At 37.0% G+C, this 20,148-nt stretch overlaps 1 long non-coding RNA gene across 1 annotated transcript; it reads left to right on the top strand.

Annotated features, from left to right (window-relative positions):
• The first annotated feature begins 19,394 nt into the window (after positions 1–19,394).
• Positions 19,395–19,901, top strand: LOC123267608. Its single transcript, XR_006510080.1, has 2 exons — positions 19,395–19,589; positions 19,732–19,901. It is a non-coding gene; the product is annotated as an uncharacterized LOC123267608 (long non-coding RNA).
• Positions 19,902–20,148: the final 247 nt, after the last annotated feature.

Genomic DNA, 20,148 nt, shown 5'->3' on the forward strand with positions numbered 1-20,148 from the left:
ATGTTGACACGTCAGACATATTGTTGGTTGATAATAATGGCGATGAATTCACTTTCCCAGAATTGAACATAGTAACAGTTAGAAAATCAATTATGAGATTGACGTCAAATTCATGTGGCTCGGATGGCTTTTCTATCAAGTCATATAAATGTGTGCTGCCTTTTTTTCAGCAAGCAATTACAGACCTCTTCAACGTGTCATTAACTACAGGAGTCTTTCCGGAGAATTGGAAGCTATCACATGTGATTCTTATTCCAAAAAAGGCTTATCCAGTAAACTGTGAAGATTATAGACCTATATCGATATTGCCAAACTTGTCAAAAGCCTTGGAACGGTGTGCTCATGACCAAATTGTTAAATATATCAATGACAATAATTACTTCGATGAATATCAGACAGCATTTCGTGGAGGTTTGGGTACGCAGACTGCCATTGTAAAGTTCTGTGACGATATAAGACAAGCGGTGAATGAGTCAAAGGTTTTAATTGCGATCTCGTTTGACCTTAGCAAGGCCTTTGATTCTGTTAATCACAAAAGATTATTATGTAAATTGTCATCTATGAACATGTCGAATTCAGCCGTTGATTGGATTGGATCTTATTTAGCAAACAGAAAGCAGTCCGTACGCTCTAGCGAAGGTAACTCGTCGTGGGAAGAAATTGTAAGTGGTGTACCTCAGGGAAGTGTGCTTGGTCCGTTATTATTTTCACTATACATCACAGATTTAGCTAAACGTTTAGATTGCCAATACTTATTCTATGCTGATGACTTACTGATATACCTTTCTTGCCATCTTTCTCAAATCAGTGTTTGTGTGAATAAGCTTAACGGTGAAATAATAAAAATCACAGATTGGTGCAGAACTAATCATCTAAAAATGAATCCTTCGAAGACGAAAGCAATTATTTGTGGAAGTAGAGCAAAAATTAGTAGTGATGAGTGCAGACTAGCCGACACAATCTTTGTGGAGGGGTGTGCTAGTCCTTATAGTAGCACTGTAAAATACCTTGGGGTGACTATAGATAGTTCTCTCATGGGAGAATCAAGTAACAAATTTGTGCAATCGCGCTATGAGTATTCTAGCACAACTAAAAATAAACAATGAAATATTTAGTGAAAGTTTACGTATTAAGCTAGTATCTACTCTAATAATTCCTCTCTTTGATTATTGTTGTGCGGCGTATACGAATATGTCAAACAAATTATTATTAAAGATGCAGCGTAAATTGAATTCATGTGTTAGATTTATCTATAAAGTACCAAAATATGAACATGTTACTCCATATTTCAAAAAGTTAGGTTCGCTAAAGCTTGCAGCGAGAAGAGACTATTTCATTGCTTGTATGTTTTATAAGGAAATTCGACTAAATTATCGGCAGCTATTTGGCTCAAAACTAGACTTTTTGCCAAATTTAAGCAAATTTTATTAAAATCCAACATTTTTTGTCTAAATTTAAGAAAAAACTTTTAAAAATTATTTTCTTGGTTCAAAAATTTTTTTAAGACTTCAAATAAAATTTTTTTTAGTAAGAGTAAAAAGTTTCGATACTTTATAAATTATTTGGGTCAGCATCAGAAGTTTTTTGTAGATAATTATTGAAATAATAAATTTTTTAGATGTAATTATTTCAATAATAAATTGATCGGGTATGTAAAGATAGTCGCAGGAAATTATGAGGATAAAAAATTGTTTTATTATGGATTGATTATGTTATTATGTATGCAATAATTATCCTTTGATTTTTCAAGGAAAGTATTGAGTCTTCCTAATAATTTTTTTTTCTAAAGATTTATTTTTTGTATCGTGAATAAAATCTAGAAAAGTTATCGAGTTTTCTGGTGTATGCCCCGCACTAATGATGCTTTAAAACACGTAGACGTGTGTTTAATACCGCATGAATAATTTCGTGATAAATGGAAGAGAAATTGAAATATTGCATGTAAATGTATAAGTTAAATAAAAACCAGTATATTAAATTCGAATGATAATCCCGCGGCAGATTAGTGATTTTGAATATGATAATACTCGCTGGTAGTCTTTGGCTGGTTATTTTATGTATTTTCGGGGATTATGTTATTTTAATTATTTCGTCTGTCTGTTTTCAATTTAATAAATTAGTATTAATAATTCACGTGATAATAATTATTAACAAAAATTTAATGGAATTTATTAATCATCAATATATTGTTGGGAAAATTTTAATTTTATTCGGTGTAGCTCTTTTATTTTTATCTATTAAATTAATTAAATGAAATCAAAATTTATCATTAAATAGATCTTAGTACTTAATAGGTAAAAGAAATATTAACTTGATTCATTTTTGGTTTTAATCAGGGTTGCCAGATGCGGCGACTTATCGCCATTTAGGCTACTTTTAACAAGGCTCGGCGACTAAAATGTTATTGAAGGCGACTCGTCGCCGATAGGCGACTTTTGTAATTAAACAACAGAACGAAAATTTTTAACTTCCCCCTAAGAAAATCAAAGATTTTCAGAAATCGGGAAGTTATTGTTTTCACCCCGCTTTGCAAAAATCGAGTTTTCATCATATCTCGACGTTTTAAGGCCATAGGAAGCTTCCCTGACTACCCCCGCGATGTTGTCACTATGTCTGTATGCATGTGTGTGTGTGTGTGTTTTTTTTTTCTTCCTTAGGGGGGGGGGGGGAATCCTTTCTACGGATTCTAGGCATAGCTGTTTGGCCTGGATATGTGGCGACTCGACGCAGCGTCATACTAAAACTCGACGCTGACGCCCCTACCCACTAAATCCTAAACCCCTTTCTTTTCTATCCTCTGATCCCCCATGGTACCGCCGTAAGCCATTTCTTCGCGGGGGGAGGAATTAGCTGCCGCTCTTCCTTCTGGTGGCTAAGATGTTATTTCTTTCTTCTAGATTCTGTCTTTCGCTCTTTTCCTCTCAATGGATCGCAACTCTGTAAGCACTTTTGTAGCAAAAGTGCTTGTGGCGTTCCAGGCAGCTTCTGACGACAACATTGCTTCTACTATTGATTCTGGTTGGGTTCTCCTTTTCAGAATCTTCTCTAACTCATCGCGCTGTTGGTTGAAACGTGGACACCCAGGGAAAACATGCTCCGCATCTTCATTGACCCCAGGACAAGACGGGCACTCTGGGATATCATCGTGCTTAAAGCGGTGAAGATACTTCCGGTAACATCCGTGTCCTGATAACATCTGCGTTAAATAATAGTTGATCTCACCGTGACTCCGGTTGAACCACACATCAATCCGAGGTATGAGACGGTACGTCCACTGAGCTTTCTCTACAGAATTCCACTCCTGTTGCCATCTTGCGATGCTGTGTTGCCGTTCTTCCCTTCTAAGTTCTTCAGGGCTCAGTGTGGTTGACCTTTTTCGTTGATATAGGTTCCGTCTTTCCTCAGCTAGGACTTTGAGAGGCAGAGTACCGGAAATAACACACACTGCTTCCTCTGATATTGTGCGGAAGGCGCTAGTTACTCGTAGGGCACTCAGTCGATATACTGGTCCAGCCTTTCTCCATGATTCTTGCGTCTTTAGTGCGTCGGCCCAAATGGATATTCCGTAAGTGAGCACCGATGTGACTACTGATGACAATAATAGCCTCCTGCTCTGCTTTGGGCCTCCGACGTTCGGCATCAGTCGTGCGAGACTAGCCCTCACTACTGACGCTTTGGCGCCGACATGTTCCACTTGCTGCTTGAAGTTGAGTCGGGCATCAAGCATCACTCCCAAATATCGGATGAAAGGTTGTGATGTGATTTCTTGTTCGCCGAATTTCAGCTTAATGGTCTCTACCACTTTTCTGCTGGTAGTAAGCACTGCCTCAGTTGTGTTGCGCCAGTTGCAGGTTCACTGCGTCCATCCACCGGTTAACGCGCTCAAAAGTGAGATCGAACATATGGTTTATCTCGTCCAGGTGTTTGGCAACGATCACTACGGCTACGTCATCTGCATATGCTACGAGTTTGACGTTTCTTGGCAGAGTTAGTCTTAATAGACCGTCATACATAATATTCCACAGGAGCGGGCCTAGAACTGAACCTTGTGGTATACCTCCAGTAATATCATACTCCCTCGGACCGTTCTTCGTGTCATACTTCAGGACCCTGTTTTCAAAGTAGCTTGCTACGATCTTAAGAAGGTATTCTGGTACATTCTTCTCTTGGAGGGCCTGCATGATGCATTCCCAATTGGCGGAGTTGAAGGCGTTTCTGATGTCTAGAGTCGCCACCAGGCAATACTTCTTCATTCCACCCTTCCATCTGGTTCCTGCGATTGCTTCCTTGGCCGTATTAACAACCAGTTTGATTGCGTCCAGGGTTGATCGTCCTTTCCGAAATCCATACTGATTGTCTGCCAGGAGTGGGTCGACTACTGCTTCAATTCTCTGGTGAATTATGCGTTCAAATATCTTACCCGCTGTATCTAGCATGCAAAGTGGGCGGTAAGATGACGGTTCATCCGGTGGCTTTTTCCCTTTAGGAAGCAGCACTAACCGTTGCTGTTTCCACTTTCGAGGAAAAATCCCTTCTTTGAGGCAGGTGGTGTAAACATTCAGGCATAATGCCGGTGCTGCCTTTATAGCTGTTTTAAGGCAATATTAGGGATTCCATCTAATCCTGGTGCTTTATTATTCCCTACGCGTTTGCAAGCCTCCGTCAGTTCTTCTTCCGTGACAGGTGGAATGTCCTCCAGTTCGCCTTGAGCTAACTGGTAATGAAGCTCGCGTTGCTGCGGAAACAGCGCGGTAACGATTCTCTGCAGAAGTTGTGGGCATGTGGGTGCCGGCATTTGTTTGACTTTTAGGTGAGTCATGACCACCTTGTACGGTCTACCCCACAGGTCTTTGTCCACCTCGTTGATGAGCTCTTTCCAGCACTGCCTCTTACTATCCTTGATGGCTTTGTTCAATGATCGACGGGCTTTTTTGTACTCTGCGACCAGATCCGCAGAATTAGGTCGTCGATGGCCACGCTGGGATATTCTTCTTTTCTTTAGACACTCTTTCCGAAGAACGCTAATGTGGTCGTTCCACCAGTGTACTGCCGGGCGTTGGCTTATGCTGCGTTTCCGGACCATACTTACGTCACAGGCCTGGACAACTCTTTTCATCAGGTCCTTGGTCATTTCTTCTGCGGATCCAGTAGTAATCGGTTCACTATTCAGGGCTATTACCAATGTGCTTGTTTCAAAAGACTTCACTTTCCATCCAATGGTATTGAGTGACTTGATTGGTCTTCTTGTATTCCGGTCATGTGATATTTCCCAGAGAATTGCCTTGTGGTTGCTGGCTGTGTAGATATCCATCACCTTCCAGTCGTATTTCCCACTGATGAGGTTGCTGCTGACGAAAGTGAGATCTACAATAGAGCTTGCTTCTCCTTTAGTATAGGTTGGCGTATCACCACTGTTAAGCTGGACTACATCTAGTGTAGTAAAAGCTTCTAGTAGTGCTTTTCCTCGCGCATTGGTCTGCTTGCTGCCCCAGTCTACTGCCCAGGAGTTGAAGTCACCGGCAATCGCGACTGGATAATGCTGCTTGGCGTCCTCGGTCAGTTTGTCCAAGAATTCAGTGAATTCAACAATGCATAGGCTAGGTGGTGCATAACAGCTGTAGAAACGGATGCCGTTAACTGTTGCTGCTACAAAGCCGACATTATCATTGTTAACTATCCTCTGGAAGGGATGCTTACCACAGGACCAGATGACAGCCTTGCCGGTGCTGTCAGATTCCCAAGGCTGGGTATTCAGGTGCCTGTATGGCTCTGCTATCATTACTAAGTCTAACTCTAGTTCTCTTGCTGTTTGCATAAGCAGATCATGTGCAGCTTCGCAATGGTTTAGGTTTAGCTGCAATATTTTCATGTCTGTTTGTTTGTTATCTTCTGGAGTGCCTCTTTAAATACTGGGCACCTGGATGCGCCGGCATGATGGGCCGCGTTCTCCGCACTTTGGTCCGCGCATAATACACATTTCGCTGGGTTTTTGCATTCAGCAATCTTGTGTCCCTCTTGTCCGCACCTAATACATAGCTTAGACCGATTTACATTGCTCTTGCACTGGGATCCATGGTGTCCAAAGTGCCAGCACTTGGCAGATTGGATTAGTCTCCTCGTAGCTCTGATTCGGCAGTTGGCCCGGCCGATCCGGACTTTACCGCTTTCTGCCATTATCTTCTGCGCTGCAGCTGCTTCTAGTGTTACAACAGCTGTCTGAGTACCTCTATAGGCCATACCAATCTTAATTATCCCTAGTGGTATCTCGCAGGTTTCTCCGATTACCGTTCGCAAGGCGGCCTGAATATCCTCCTGTAAGGCTTGGCCTCGGTCAGTGCTCTTCCTCGAAAGCGTAATCAGCAAGCTCCCGGTCCTAGTTCTTTGGATCTTATCCACTGTAGTACGGACCTGTTCGTCAGGGACGTCCTGCTTTATTCGCTTCAGAATCTCAGCATACTTTGCCGTCTCTGCTGGGCGGATGATCAGTGCGTCTGGCCTGATCCGTTTGCGCGGTTTTTTCCGCTTAGGCTCTGGCCTGGGCTCCTTTGGCGGTTGCTTCTGGAGCTTTTCTTTTGATTGCTCTCTCTTGGACTTCCTTGACTGGACTTTTTGCCACTCATTCACCTCCTTTTTTCGCCGTTCTGTGTTACCGCGTTTTTCGGAGGACTTGGTTTAAGGTCCTTCTTCTTCTTAGTACGGCTGGTCATTAAGTCTGGGGAATTTCGCTCCTTCCTTTTCCCAGGCCTGATATCAGTTCCAGTTTCCTCACCGTCTTCGACAACTGACTCGACGTCACCCTCGCCACCTGTGTCCATCTCTTCGACAAACGTGTCGGCTTTTGAAGGTGAAACCGCTGTCGCACTCATCTTCATAACGACATTACCGTATTGCTGTTGGATGTTCTGCCACTCTTTGTCCAGTTTCTTGAACCTTCTCAGGGCACTGCAGATGTTCGTCGACTTCGACTTGATCTCCTTGTGGACATTTTGCTTGGTTTGGAGAAAGTCCTGCAGTCCACTGACTAGCTTCTCCAGATGTACCAGAACATCTGTCCTCTTCATGTTTGCACTAAGTAGCAGTGCGTCTTGCTGGGCATGAGGCCCGTTTTCACTCTTGTTTGTTTCCTGTGAATTACTCATACTTTTTGATTTACCAGCGCATCGTACGGAGTGGAGCGGGTTGCCATAACTAGGAACGGGTGTACCCTCGGAGATAGTAGTCCAACCCCAGTTCCCTGAGGCCTAGCCGACACTACACGGACGGACTAGACTCGCTCGGGGTGGTGAAGATTCCGATCTCTAACACTCACTGCGTACTTCCTGATCAAGGCCCGAAGTGGCTGGCTCCTGATCCACTGCTGCAACTTACACCTCGGCAGAGCAAGCTCACATCAGCCGTGGCCTGCATCGTCGGAAACTACGATACAGGTTCCGGTCACTCCCAGTGGGTCACAGCAGAGAACGATCGTCTTGCTAGGTCAGTTAGTGTGACCAACCCATTACAGGGGAGTTTTGTCCACGGGAGCTTATTTTGTTTGGTTATTTTGCTTGGCTCCTACCCGCTGTACCTCATCAACTAAGAGATTAAGTGTCATCCAAGGACAGCGAGCATCCTCCCATGCGCTCGGGGAGACGCGTCCGGTAGCAGTTTCTCCTCAGCCCCTGATAGTCGCAGGAAATTATGAGGATAAAAAATTGTTTTATTATGGATTGATTATGTTATTATGTATGCAATAATTATCCTTTGATTTTTCAAGGAAAGTATTGAGTCTTCCTAATAATTTTTTTTCCTAAGGATTTATTTTTTGTATCGTGAATAAAATCTAGAAAAGTTATCGAGTTTTCTGGTGTATGCCCCGCACTAATGATGCTTTAAAACACGTAGACTTGTGTTTAATACCGCATGAATAATTTCGTGATAAATGGAAGAGAAATTGAAATATTGCATGTAAATGTATAAGTTAAATAAAAACCAGTATATTAAATTCGAATGATAATGCCGCGGCAGATTAGAGATTTTGAATATGATAATACTCGCTGGTAGTCTTTGGCTGGTTATTTTATGTATTTTCAGGGATTATGTTATTTTAATTATTTCGTCTGTCTGTTTTCAATTTAATAAATTAGTATTAATAATTCACGTGATAATAATTATTAACAAAAATTTAATGGAATTTATTAATCATCAATATATTGTCGGGAAAATTTTGATTTTATTCCGTGTAGCTCTTTTATTTTTATCTATTAAATTATTTAAATAAAATCAAAATTTATCATTGAATAGATCTTAGTACTTAATAGGTAAAAGAAATATTAACTTGATTCATTTTTGGTTTTAATCAGGGTTGCCAGATGCGGCGACTTATCGCCATTTAGGCTACTTTTAACAAGGCTCGGCGACTAAAATGTTATTGAAGGCGACTCGTCGCCGATAGGCGACTTTTGAAATTAAACAACAGAACGAAAATTTTTAACTTCCCCCTAAGAAAATCAAAAATTTTCAGAAATCGGGAAGTTATTGTTTTCACCCCGCTTTGCAAAAATCGAGTTTTCATCATATCTCGACGTTTTAAGGCCATAGGAAGCTTCCCTGACTACCTCCGCGATGTTGTCACTATGTCTGTATGCATGTATATGTGTGTGTGTGTGTGTGTTTTAGCTGTTTGGCCTGGATATGTGACGACTCGACGCAGCGTCATACTAAAACTCGACGCTAACGCCCCTACTCACTAAACCCTAAACCCCTTTTCTTCTTTCCTCTAATCCCTCATGGAAACCGCCGTCAGGCATTACTTCGTGAGGGGAGGAACTAGCTACTGCTCTTCCTTCTGGTGGCTAAGGTGTTAACTTCCTTCCTTCTGTCTTCTGGTATTTGCTCTTCTTCTTTCGGTGGAACGCAAGTCTTTGAGGACTTCTGTTGCAAACGTGTTGGTAGCGTTCCAGGCAGCTTCTAACGACAACATTGCTACCACTAGTGAATCTGGTTGCATTCTCTGGTTCAGAATCCTCTCCAACTCTTCACGTTGTGGTTCGAAACGAGGACATACAAAGAAGACGTGCTCCGCATCTTCATCAACTTCTGGGCAGGACGGGCATTCCGAAGAATCATCGTGCTTAAAGAGGTGCAGATACTCGGAAACACCCGTGTCCCGACAACATCTGTGTGAGATAGTAATTGACCTCGCCGTGATTCCGGTTCAGCCAAATGTCGATCCGAGGAATGAGGCGGTGCGTCCACCTACCCTTCTCTGCAGCATCCCATTGTAGTTGCCATCGGCCTATGCTGTTCTGTCGTTCTTCAATTCTAAGTTCTTCAGGGCTCAGTGCAGTTGACCTTTTTCGTTGGTAAAGGGCCCGTCTTTCCTCTGCTAGAACTCTAAGAGGTAGTGTTCCGGCAATGACGCACACTGCTTCTTCTGATATTGTGCGGAAGGCACTAGCTATTCGTAGGGCACTCAGTCGATATACTGGTCCAGCTTTTCTCCATGATTCTTGAGTTTCCAGTGCATCAGCCCAAATGGATATTCCGTAAGTGAGCACTGATGTGACTACTGATGACAATAGTAGCCTCCTGATCTGCATTGGGCCTCCGATGTTAGGCATCAGTCGTGCGAGACTAGCCCTCACTACTGACGCTTTGGCATTGACGTGTTCCACCTGCTGCTTGAAATTGAGTCGGGCATCCAGCATCACTCCCAGATAACGGATAAATGGTTGTGATGTGATTTCTTATTCTCCGACTCTCAACTCGATAGTTTCTACCGTTTTTCTGCTGCTGATGAACACTGCCTCGGTTTTATGCTTGGCTAGTTGCAAGTTCACCATGTCCATCCACAAATTGACTCGTCTGAATGTAATATCAAATGCCATTTCTATCTCTTCGAGGTGCTTTGCGACGATCACGACAGCTACGTCATCCGCATATGCTACAAGTTTGACTCCCGTAGGCAATGCTATTCTCAGGAGGCCATCCATACATGATGTTCCATAGCAGAGGACCTAAAACTGATCCCTGTGTCACTCCTCCGGTGATTTCGTACTCTTCCGTACCGTTCTTCGTGTCATATTTCAGAACCCTATTCGTGAAGTAGCTCGCTACCATTCTGCGAAGGTATCCTGGTACGTTTTTTTCTTCTAGAGCCCGCATAACTCAGTCCCAGTTAGCGGAGTTGAAGGCATTCTTGATGTCCAAAGCAGCCACCAAGCAGTATTTCTTCTTTCCACCCTTCCATCTCGTTCCGGCGATTGAATCCTTGGCTGTATCAACAACCAATTTGATCGCATATAGAGTTGACCGTGCTTTTCGGAAACCAAACTGGTTCTCTGCCTGGAGTGGATCGACTACAGCCTCTATTCTCTGATGAATTATGCGCTCGAATATCTTGCCGGCCGTGTCTAATATGCAGAGTGGTCGATAGGATGACGGTTCTTCCGGCGGCTTTTTCCCCTTCGGAAGTAGTACTAGCCGTTGCTGTTTCCACTTCTGGGGAAAAGTCCCTTCCTTCAGGCATGTATCGTAAACGTCCAGGAATAATGTCGGTGCTGCCCTAAGAATTGATTTCAGGGCAATATTAGGGATTCCGTCCAATCCCGGCGCCTTATTATTCCCTACTCGATTGCCTGCCTCTATCAACTCGTCCAACGTGATAGTTGGGATGTCTTCAGGGTTGAGCTGCTCCAACTTGTAGGTGAATACCGGCTGTTGGGGAAACAGCGCAGTAACAATCTTCTCTAGGAGCTGTGGACACGTAGGTGATGGCATTGGCTGGCTTTTCAGGTGGGTCATAACCACCTTATACGGTCTGCTCCATGGATCTTTCTCTACTTCTGCGACCAGTTCCTTCCAGCAGCGTCTTTTGCTTTCTTTAATGGCTCTGTTTAGTTTTCGACGGGCCTTTTTATACTCTGCCAACAGCTCTGCGGAGTTAGGTCGTCTGTAGCCACGCTGAGACTTCTTTTTTTAAGACACTCTGAACGTAGAATGCTAATGTGATCGTTCCACCAGTGCACCGAAGGTCTTGAATTCATGCCACGTTTCCGAGACATACTGGCGTCGCAAGCCTGGGTGACTCTTCTCATTAGGTCCTTGGTCTTCTCTTCAGCAGTTTCTACGATGATCGGATCGCACTCTAGGGCTACTACTATGGTCAATTAGTGTGACCAACCTATTAAAGGGGGGGGGGGGGAGTTTTGTCCACGGGAGCGTATTTTATTTGGCTCCTACCTTCTGTACCTCATCAACTAAGAAATCTAGTGTCATCCAAGGACAGCGAGCGTTCTCCCATCCGCTACGGGGAGACGTGCCTGGTAGCAGTTTCTCCTCTGCCGCAGGTGTGTGTGTGTGTGTGTGTGTGTGTATGTGTGACTATGTGACTCGCTTATAACTTTTGAACGACTAAACCGATCGGAATCTACTAAACGGCGTTCTAAAGAGTTCCCTCAAACTTAGATTTCCTGTGAAATTGAACCGATTCGGACCGATAGATTTTGAGAAATTTTGAAAAATCTCAAAAAAAATGAGAAAAAATTTTTTTTTGAAAGTGGTTTTTTTGGAATAACTTTTAAACGGCTTTATCGATCAACTTCAAAAACTAATCCGCCCTTAAGCTTGAAAAACCACGTCGATCACCACCTAGCTGGTCGAAATCGGTTGATTCGTTCGAGAGATATCGTGAACGAAAGAAAACCGAAAAAAGTGTTTTTTCGGGATTACTCCGTAATTTCTGGTTCGATCAATTAAAACCTGAAAACAACTTATGAGAATGATAAAACTGCGTCGAATGCCGCCAACTAGTGCCCATTAGATTTTTAGTTCGTGATCTAATAAAAAATATCAGACCCATATAAGCCCTTAACCCTCTGAGCCTTCTGAGCGTTTCCCCCACTCTTGGTGAAACGACCCCTTCTACATTTACTTTACACGCTCCCCACTCCCGTGCCACGCGGCTCACTTAGTCCAAGTTCGGCGTTAAAGGGTTAATATCGATACATTTCCCATTTAAATAATTTTGGGTTTTGGCACGTTTTACAATTAATTTTTTTGTTTCTGTGCCAATCCATAGATGGCAATGGCAAACAAGTATTTTTGTAGAAAATTGAACGTTCTATACATAGAAACAAAAAAAATTAATTGTAAAACGTGCCAAAACCCCATGTTATTTAAATGAGAAATGTATCGTCTTTGTGGCACGGTTCAATATCAATATTAAGGGCTTATATAGGTCTGATATTTTTTAATAGGTCACGAACTAAAAATCTAATGGGCACTGCAAAGTCAAAAACCAAATTGGTAAATAACGGACACCCTAATATAACATATATGTTAATTTATCTAAACTAATTTTATGATGAAAATTTCACTTCATAAAATTTACTTGAATTTTGTATTCTAACTTATAGTTTTGTTAAATGATAATAACTTTATAATTTTCAATAAACCAGATTTGAAAAAAAAATTGTTATTTAATTTTTATAATTTGAATTGATCGCGGCAACTTTGGGCGACTTTAGCGCCACAGATCGGCTACGCGCCGAAAAGAAAGTCTGGGTACCCTGGTTTTAATTTTTTTTATTAATGTTCCAATAAAATTTTTTTTCGATGTAATTTTTAGAAAATAATTATTTAAAGTAATTTTTGAGTTTTAAATTAAAACTTTTTTTTTAATAATTGCAATTTTTAATTTGTATTTTCAATTTTTCGAAATTAGAAAAAAATTTTTGAATATAAATAATTATGGACAAATTTTCTTCACTGTATAATCAATAATTATTGAAAATCTTGGAGACTAGAGTGAAGAACAGGGAGAACGATTCCATCAAGACATAAGTAAAATGGAGACTAGGTATCAAGGAAATTGGAATATTAATACGTTGGCAAATTTTTACTGGACACTTAAAAGGGATACACCAAGAAATAATAACAAACGGAAGAAAAATTCACTGCGTAGATCGTTTGAGAACAAAAGAGTTCTATACCAACGAAGAACAGTTTGAAATTCGAGAAAATTGTTCTCTTTATTTTAGTTATACGTCATTTTTTATAGATATCACAATATTTTATATTTTCAGATTCTAAACTTGTATTTTATGCGTGAAAAAATACAAGAAAAGTATTTAATCATGTTTTATAGATTTTTTTTTTTTTTTTATATATGTAACTGCAATTTTCCCGATTTTTTTGGTTTTCTGAAATTTTTTTTAATTTTAAAACGTTAACGGGGCAAGAAAACTTCAGATTCGAACTCAGCGGAACAAAATACATGAAAATCATACTCAATCTGAGTCCAAAAAAAAGTGTGTGTGTACTTATGTACGCACGTTAGAAGTTATACTTCTTTGACGTCACAAGATAAAAATCTTTCTAAATATTTTATCTATCGCGTTATCCTACGTTTGTAGAAAAAACGACACTAATAATAGAAAAAAAGGTATTTAATACATTGAAAGTGTTATTATAACGAATTGTCTAGTTAAATAAAGTTTATTTAAATATCATAAAAAAATTATTTCTACATAATCAAAAAAATCTGGAAATCGGTTGACCGTGCAGGCCAACCCTAGAACTTCCTGCGAAGTTTGCATTTCAAGCGGATCTGGCGCATATTCCCAGTGGTTATTTTTTATAAAGTATTTTTGGGTTGGTATTCCAGTCGCTTAAGATAAAACAGGTAATAATATTTAAATATTTTAATAAACGCTTGAGTAATAGTACCGGGCGGATTTCAAACTGAAATTTGTTATTGTTTTTTTCAAAGCTCTAAGTCACAATTAAATCTTTTAAGATAAAATGAAAGATAAAAACATGTAATTTCCAAATCGTAGATGTCATATTATTCCTATTCCACTTCACGCGTAATCTGGATTTGAACAAGATGGTTGAACAGCACTTTTCCGGCATTTTCCATTACTGTAATAAAAACATTATTAATATGTGTTTATTTATGTGTTGGTTAGAAGATTCATGTCTTAAACAGAAGAATAGAATCTATTTTTAAATTTGTTCTGCTGCAGTTGTCTGTGTGTGTGTTTTTGCGTTTGTGAGCCATAGGGATCAATTCTTGATGCATTTGGGGTGTTAAATACTGAACACCATCTAGGTGCAACTGATTAATTGGCCCTCGACTAATATGAGCCCAAATCCACAGCGTCGTTTTCCCAGGAGGCCACGTAAAAGTTGCATTTGTACCTAAAATATTAGAGATCAATAATAAAAAGTTGGAAAAAAGCTAAAAGGTGTCAAAAATTTCACATACTTAATTTAACAATATTTTTCCTTAAGTGCACTTTGTTTTGGAGTATAGAACACTGTTCAAAGAACGCTTTAATTGTAATCGTACCAGCCTTTAAGTTATTCCAACGAATGTTCAGATTGGAACCTAAAGTAGCTGGACGATTACTAATTACTTGTGAATCACATTGTCTGATATAGGCTTTTTCTTTGCTCAAAGAAAGGCTAATTATTTGATGATGTGCTTTGACAACAGATGAAACGAGAACTTCTGGAAATTATAACAGTAATTTTATTATTTGAAAGAAGAAAATGTAAATGGATCAATATTGTAGGAAATGAAGCTATTACTTTATAATATTGCAAGAAAATGATAAATAGTTTAGGCTATCTATAAATAGTTTAGCACTCGCTGAATAATTTTAACAAATTTAAAATAAAATTTAATTCCTTTCAATTTATTCTTTATTATATCATCATGAAAATTATTTTTCTAATTGGTCTTTATAATGTTAATTTTTTACATTTGTTATGAATATACATATTAGTATCATTGGGAATTTGAACGGTTCATATTCCCCACTTGGTATTCATAAAAAACAAAAACGCATCGCGCGATTTATAAGTAACAATGCATCTCGAAATCATACGTCTAAGAATTTATTCTTTGTTTTATCGTCTTCGTGCTATTATCATGGGTCTTCCAGTAGAAAAACGTAAAGTCCATGCTGCTAATAGTTTAAATTTTGATGGATTTACGTATAATCTCCATTCAAAATTAGAAAACGCCGAAAATACTTGGTAAGTACCGTAAATAAATACCTATACACACTTTTTAATCCTTTTTTTTAACTTCCCGCTAAGAAAATTGAAAATTTTTTTTTTAAACATGATTTAATTTAATTTTACATTGATAACTATTGAAGCTATTTATTTATTTATTTTTTCATTATATTAAAAATATGAATTGACTAGCAGACCCAACAGACGTTGTCTTGTACCTACGTCTTAAATTTAGAAATTTTAGAAATGAGCTTGTATAGTTCAAAACATCATTAGTTAACAATATGCAATTGGCATTCCTCAATAATTAACATTTTCTTAAATATAATCCCATTCTGATTTTATACTCATCGAGACCTTCCATTTGAGTACCCACATGAATTTTTTTATATCTTATGTATATGATAATTATGAAATATATAAAATATATAAAAAATGCATGTGGGTACTCAAATGAAAGGTCTCGATGAGTGTAACATCGGGATGAGCTTATATCTTTAAAAACGTCAATAATTAATAAATTACATTGTATCTTCTCAACTAATGATATTTTTAAAGATATAGGCTCATCTCGACATTATACTCATCGAGACCTATCATTTGAGTACCCACATCAATTTTTAATATATTTCATATATTTATATATACATAAATATGAAAAATATATCAAAAATGCTTAAATATAATATATATATATATATATATATATATATATATATATATATATTCCTCGGTCCGAAAGTTAAGGGGGTATTCTAGAAGCATGAATTTCAGGCAATTTTTGAAGTGCCGTAAAAAAAGACAATCAATATTTTTACTATCCATTTTTTATAAGTTATTTATTAACATTACAAGAATACAGAAAAAATAAAAAAGTTGAAGATTCAAAAATTAGCACGTGACCATGCCCACGATTCCAACCTCCTAGCAATCCGAAATAAAAAGTAAAAAAGATTATTAATCTAGAGTAATGTCGTTATGGCATAAACTAGGAAAAAGTTTTCGAATATTTTAAAAATAGTAAAAATTGAAATTTGGGGATAACCGTAGTTCATGCTATAGCGACATTACTCTAGATTAATAATGTTTTTATTTCGGATTGCACTTCATCAGCTGCTAATTTTTTGAATTTTTAACTCTTTATTCTTTTCTGTATTCTTGTAATGTTAATAAATAACTTATAAAAAATGGATGGTGAAAATATTGATTGCTTTTTTTTACGGCACTTCAAAAAATTGCCTGAAATTCATGCTTCTAGACTAGAATACCCCTTTAATATAATAAATTGTTAATTTGAACAAATATCTTAAGAAAAAAATATTCTTGTCGGGATAGAATTTTTTTTCTCAATGAATCTGATTGTTTTATGAAAACTTAATAATTTCTTAAAATATCAATTCTACAGGTATGTTGAGTGCAACCAGAGGAAAAAAAGAAAAGGGGATGAGAACGGAGAAGGGTGTAGAGTTTCTGGTCGTGTCTTTTTCCCAGCAAACGAACCACCGGTATTTACAATTAGCAAAAAACCCGAGAAAAGCCGACATACCCACACTGAAAAAAAATATATACGCATGTATGCTGACAAAAATATATATACGTCGCACATATAAAATATATACGCCACATACTTTTTTTTTGCCCCCGTATATGCGGCATATATTTTTTTTCAGTACGGGTAACCATCCCAAATTTGAAGAGGTAGCCGAGGTTCATAAATTGAAAGTTGCCTTGAAAGAATCGGCGAAGAGTTTACCTATTAGAGGCCAATTAAATGTGGCTTATCAAGCATTGATTCCTGAGTAAGTTTTTTTTTCATTTTTAGTCGAGCAACTTTGTAGTCACTACGTGACTGCCGAAACTTGTTAACTATGAATAGAAAAAATTTTGCTTAATTAAATAATAAATTTGTTAAATTGCACTGTACTTTCTTAACTATTGACATTCTTAAAGATATAAGCTCATCCCGTTGTTACACTTATTAAGAGCTTTCATTCAAGTTCCCACATGCATTGTTGATATATTTGTCATATATATATATATATATATATATATATATATATATATATATATATATATATATATATATAAATATAATATTTATATAAAAAATTGATGTGGGTACTCAAATAAAAGGTCTCGATGAGTGTAACATCGGGAAGAGCTTATATTTCTAAAAATATCAATAGTTCACAAGATACAAGGTTATTTCTTAATTACGTAGCTAGAATTTTCAAATGCAGCATTACTTATCATAATAAATTAACTATCGGTGGGAATTATATGAAATCTTGAAGAAGCACAAATTCAAGTCAAGACCTTTGCAATCACACTAAATTTCACTAAAAAAAAAACCGGTTTCATCATATGACATATTTGACTATCCTGGAGACAAAATTTTCTTATTTTCTTAATTTTTTTATGTAATAAGTTCGTATTTTAAGACTATCCAATTTTCCGTGAATTAAATCGGAAATTTTTTTAAGTATTATGCTTTAATATATATGTACTGATGAAACAATTAATTTTACTCAAGAAAAAGAAATTGAACTAAGAAAAATTTAATCAAATGAAAAATACTTCATTGGTTCAAAAATTTTACCTCTCAGCTCACAACAGTATTTTTTTTTTTAATAATATTATTTATTTCCTTTTTTTTTTCTTTAATCAAGTTCATGATTTTATCAATGCACTAATTTATACTTCAGTCATTTCCTGGCAACAGTAAAAACTCCATATGCGAAAGTTCGGAGCCAATTTGGACGAGATGTCCGAAAGAACATTCCAAAATAAAAATGATAACAAACTTTTAACCTTTATATTTGAAAATTAATTATAATTATTGTTAGTTTTAATTTTTTAATTGTATGAATGTATCCTTCATTTGTTTTCCTTTACAAATTTTATTATTTATTTTTAGACCGTCCCGGTTGTTTAATTTCTAATGCCCAATAAGGAGCAAATAACTAACAGAGTTTGTCTAAAATATTTCAAAAATGAAATTTGTCCACGATGGCACCCACAAGCTATTGTATCAGATTGGGAAACTGCAATTCGAAACGAGACGCAAGCTACTTTCCCAGCTGCAGATTTGATTGGTTGCTTTTTCCATTATACTCAAGTGAGTTTTCATCTCAATTTTCGAAATTATTTTTAGATATTAACTCTGCATGATTTTTTTAATTCCAAACTATTTCTATTTTTATTAGTATACCAATATGTAAAGTAGTACACTGATTAAAAATTTAACTTGACTTGAGAGCAACAATCTTGAGCTAGGAACACCATTTTGAAGAAAATGAATTTCTTGAGCCAATTTTCTTAAGAGAAAAAGTTCTTGAGTCAAGAAGAGAAATTCTTGAGCCAAGAAAATTTTCTTGGATTAAGTATTTTTCTTCTTGACTCAAGAAATTCATCTTCTTCAAAATGATGTTCTAGGTTCAAGATTCTTGCTTTTTAGCCAAGTTAAATTTTTATCAGTGTAGTGTAAAATAGTTCATATAAATATTGCATTTATTCATAATAATTTTTTATGAATAATTAATCAGGCTATTCAACGGAATTGGCAAAAAAGAGGTTTTTTGAAGTCATTAAAATGTAATAATGAAGCTGATATTATTAAGAAATAAATAATGGCATTACCACTAGCTTCAGCTAAAGAAATTAATACATTGTTCATTCATATCATTAATAAAGCTTTACCTGAAGTCGCTTGTATTTTAAATGATTTTTTTGGGTATGTATATTCGGAGTGGTTATGCAAGATTGGGCCTGATAATTTGTCAGTCTTTGGTAAACTTAAGCTCCGAACTAACAATCGGTCTGAAGCAATCAATCGTGACATAAATAGATTCCTCTATCAAATTAAGAAGCCAAAAGCGATGCAGTTTACAAGTATGTATATAATATCATACATTATTTTTTGTTTGTAAATAATATCCTGTCTCATCTAATTAATTTTGAAAAGTTTTGCTTTCAATTATCGTAAGCCTAAACTATTTATCATTTTCTTACAATATTATAAAGTAATAGCTTCATTTCCTACAATATTGATCCATTTACATTTTCTTCTTTCAAATAATAAAATTACTGTTATAATTTCCAGAAGTTCTCGTTTCATCTGTTGTCAAAGCACATCATCAAATAATTAGCCTTTCTTTGAGCAAAGAAAAAGCCTATGTCAGACAATCTGATTCACAAGTAATTAGTAATCGTCCAGCTACTTTAGGTTCCAATCTGAACATTCTTTGGAATAACTTGAAGGCTGGTACGATTACAATTAAAGCGTTCTTTGAACAGTGTTCTATACTCCAAAACAAAGTGCACTTAAGGAAAAATATTGTTAAATTAAGTATGTGAAATTTTTGACACCTTTTAGCTTTTTTCCAACTTTTTATTATTGATCTCTAATATTTTAGGTACAAATGCAACTTTTACGTGGCCTCCTGGGAAAACGACGCTGTGGATTTGGGCTCATATTAGTCGAGGGCCAATTAATCAGTTGCACCTAGATGGTGTTCAGTATTTAACACCCCAAATGCATCAAGAATTGATCCCTATTGTTAGGCAAAATTTGAAAATCGGTAATTACACACAAACGCAAAAACACACACACAGACAACTGCAGCGGAACAAATTAAAAAATAGATTCTATTCTTCTGTTTAAGACATGAATTTTCTAACCAACACATAAATAAACACATATTAATAATGTTTTTATTACAGTAATGGAAAATGCCGGAAAAGTGCTGTTCGACCATCTTGTTCAAATCCAGATTACGCGTGAAGTGGAATAGGAATAATATGACATCTACGATTTGGAAATTACATGTTTTTATCTTTCATTTTATCTTAAAAGATTTAATTGTGACCTATCTTAAGTGATTTTATTATATTTCATTATTTAATATAATTAATAAAATATTGTGCAAAACAGTTGAGCTGATCCAAATGTTTGTCTCTTATTGAATAAAATTTGAATATTCTCCCATCAATTTTCACTAATAACCTTAGGACAACTTTCATAACTTTGATAATTTCATTTTAAACTTTAATCGAAAAAATAGTTATCGATTTTATACTATAAAAATAAAGGAAGTATATTTTATTAAAAGAAATTAAATTTTATTTTAAATTTGTTCA

The sequence above is a fragment of the Cotesia glomerata genome, linkage group LG6 (genome assembly GCF_020080835.1).
Source record: "Cotesia glomerata isolate CgM1 linkage group LG6, MPM_Cglom_v2.3, whole genome shotgun sequence".
NCBI classification, from domain to species: domain Eukaryota; kingdom Metazoa; phylum Arthropoda; class Insecta; order Hymenoptera; family Braconidae; genus Cotesia; species Cotesia glomerata.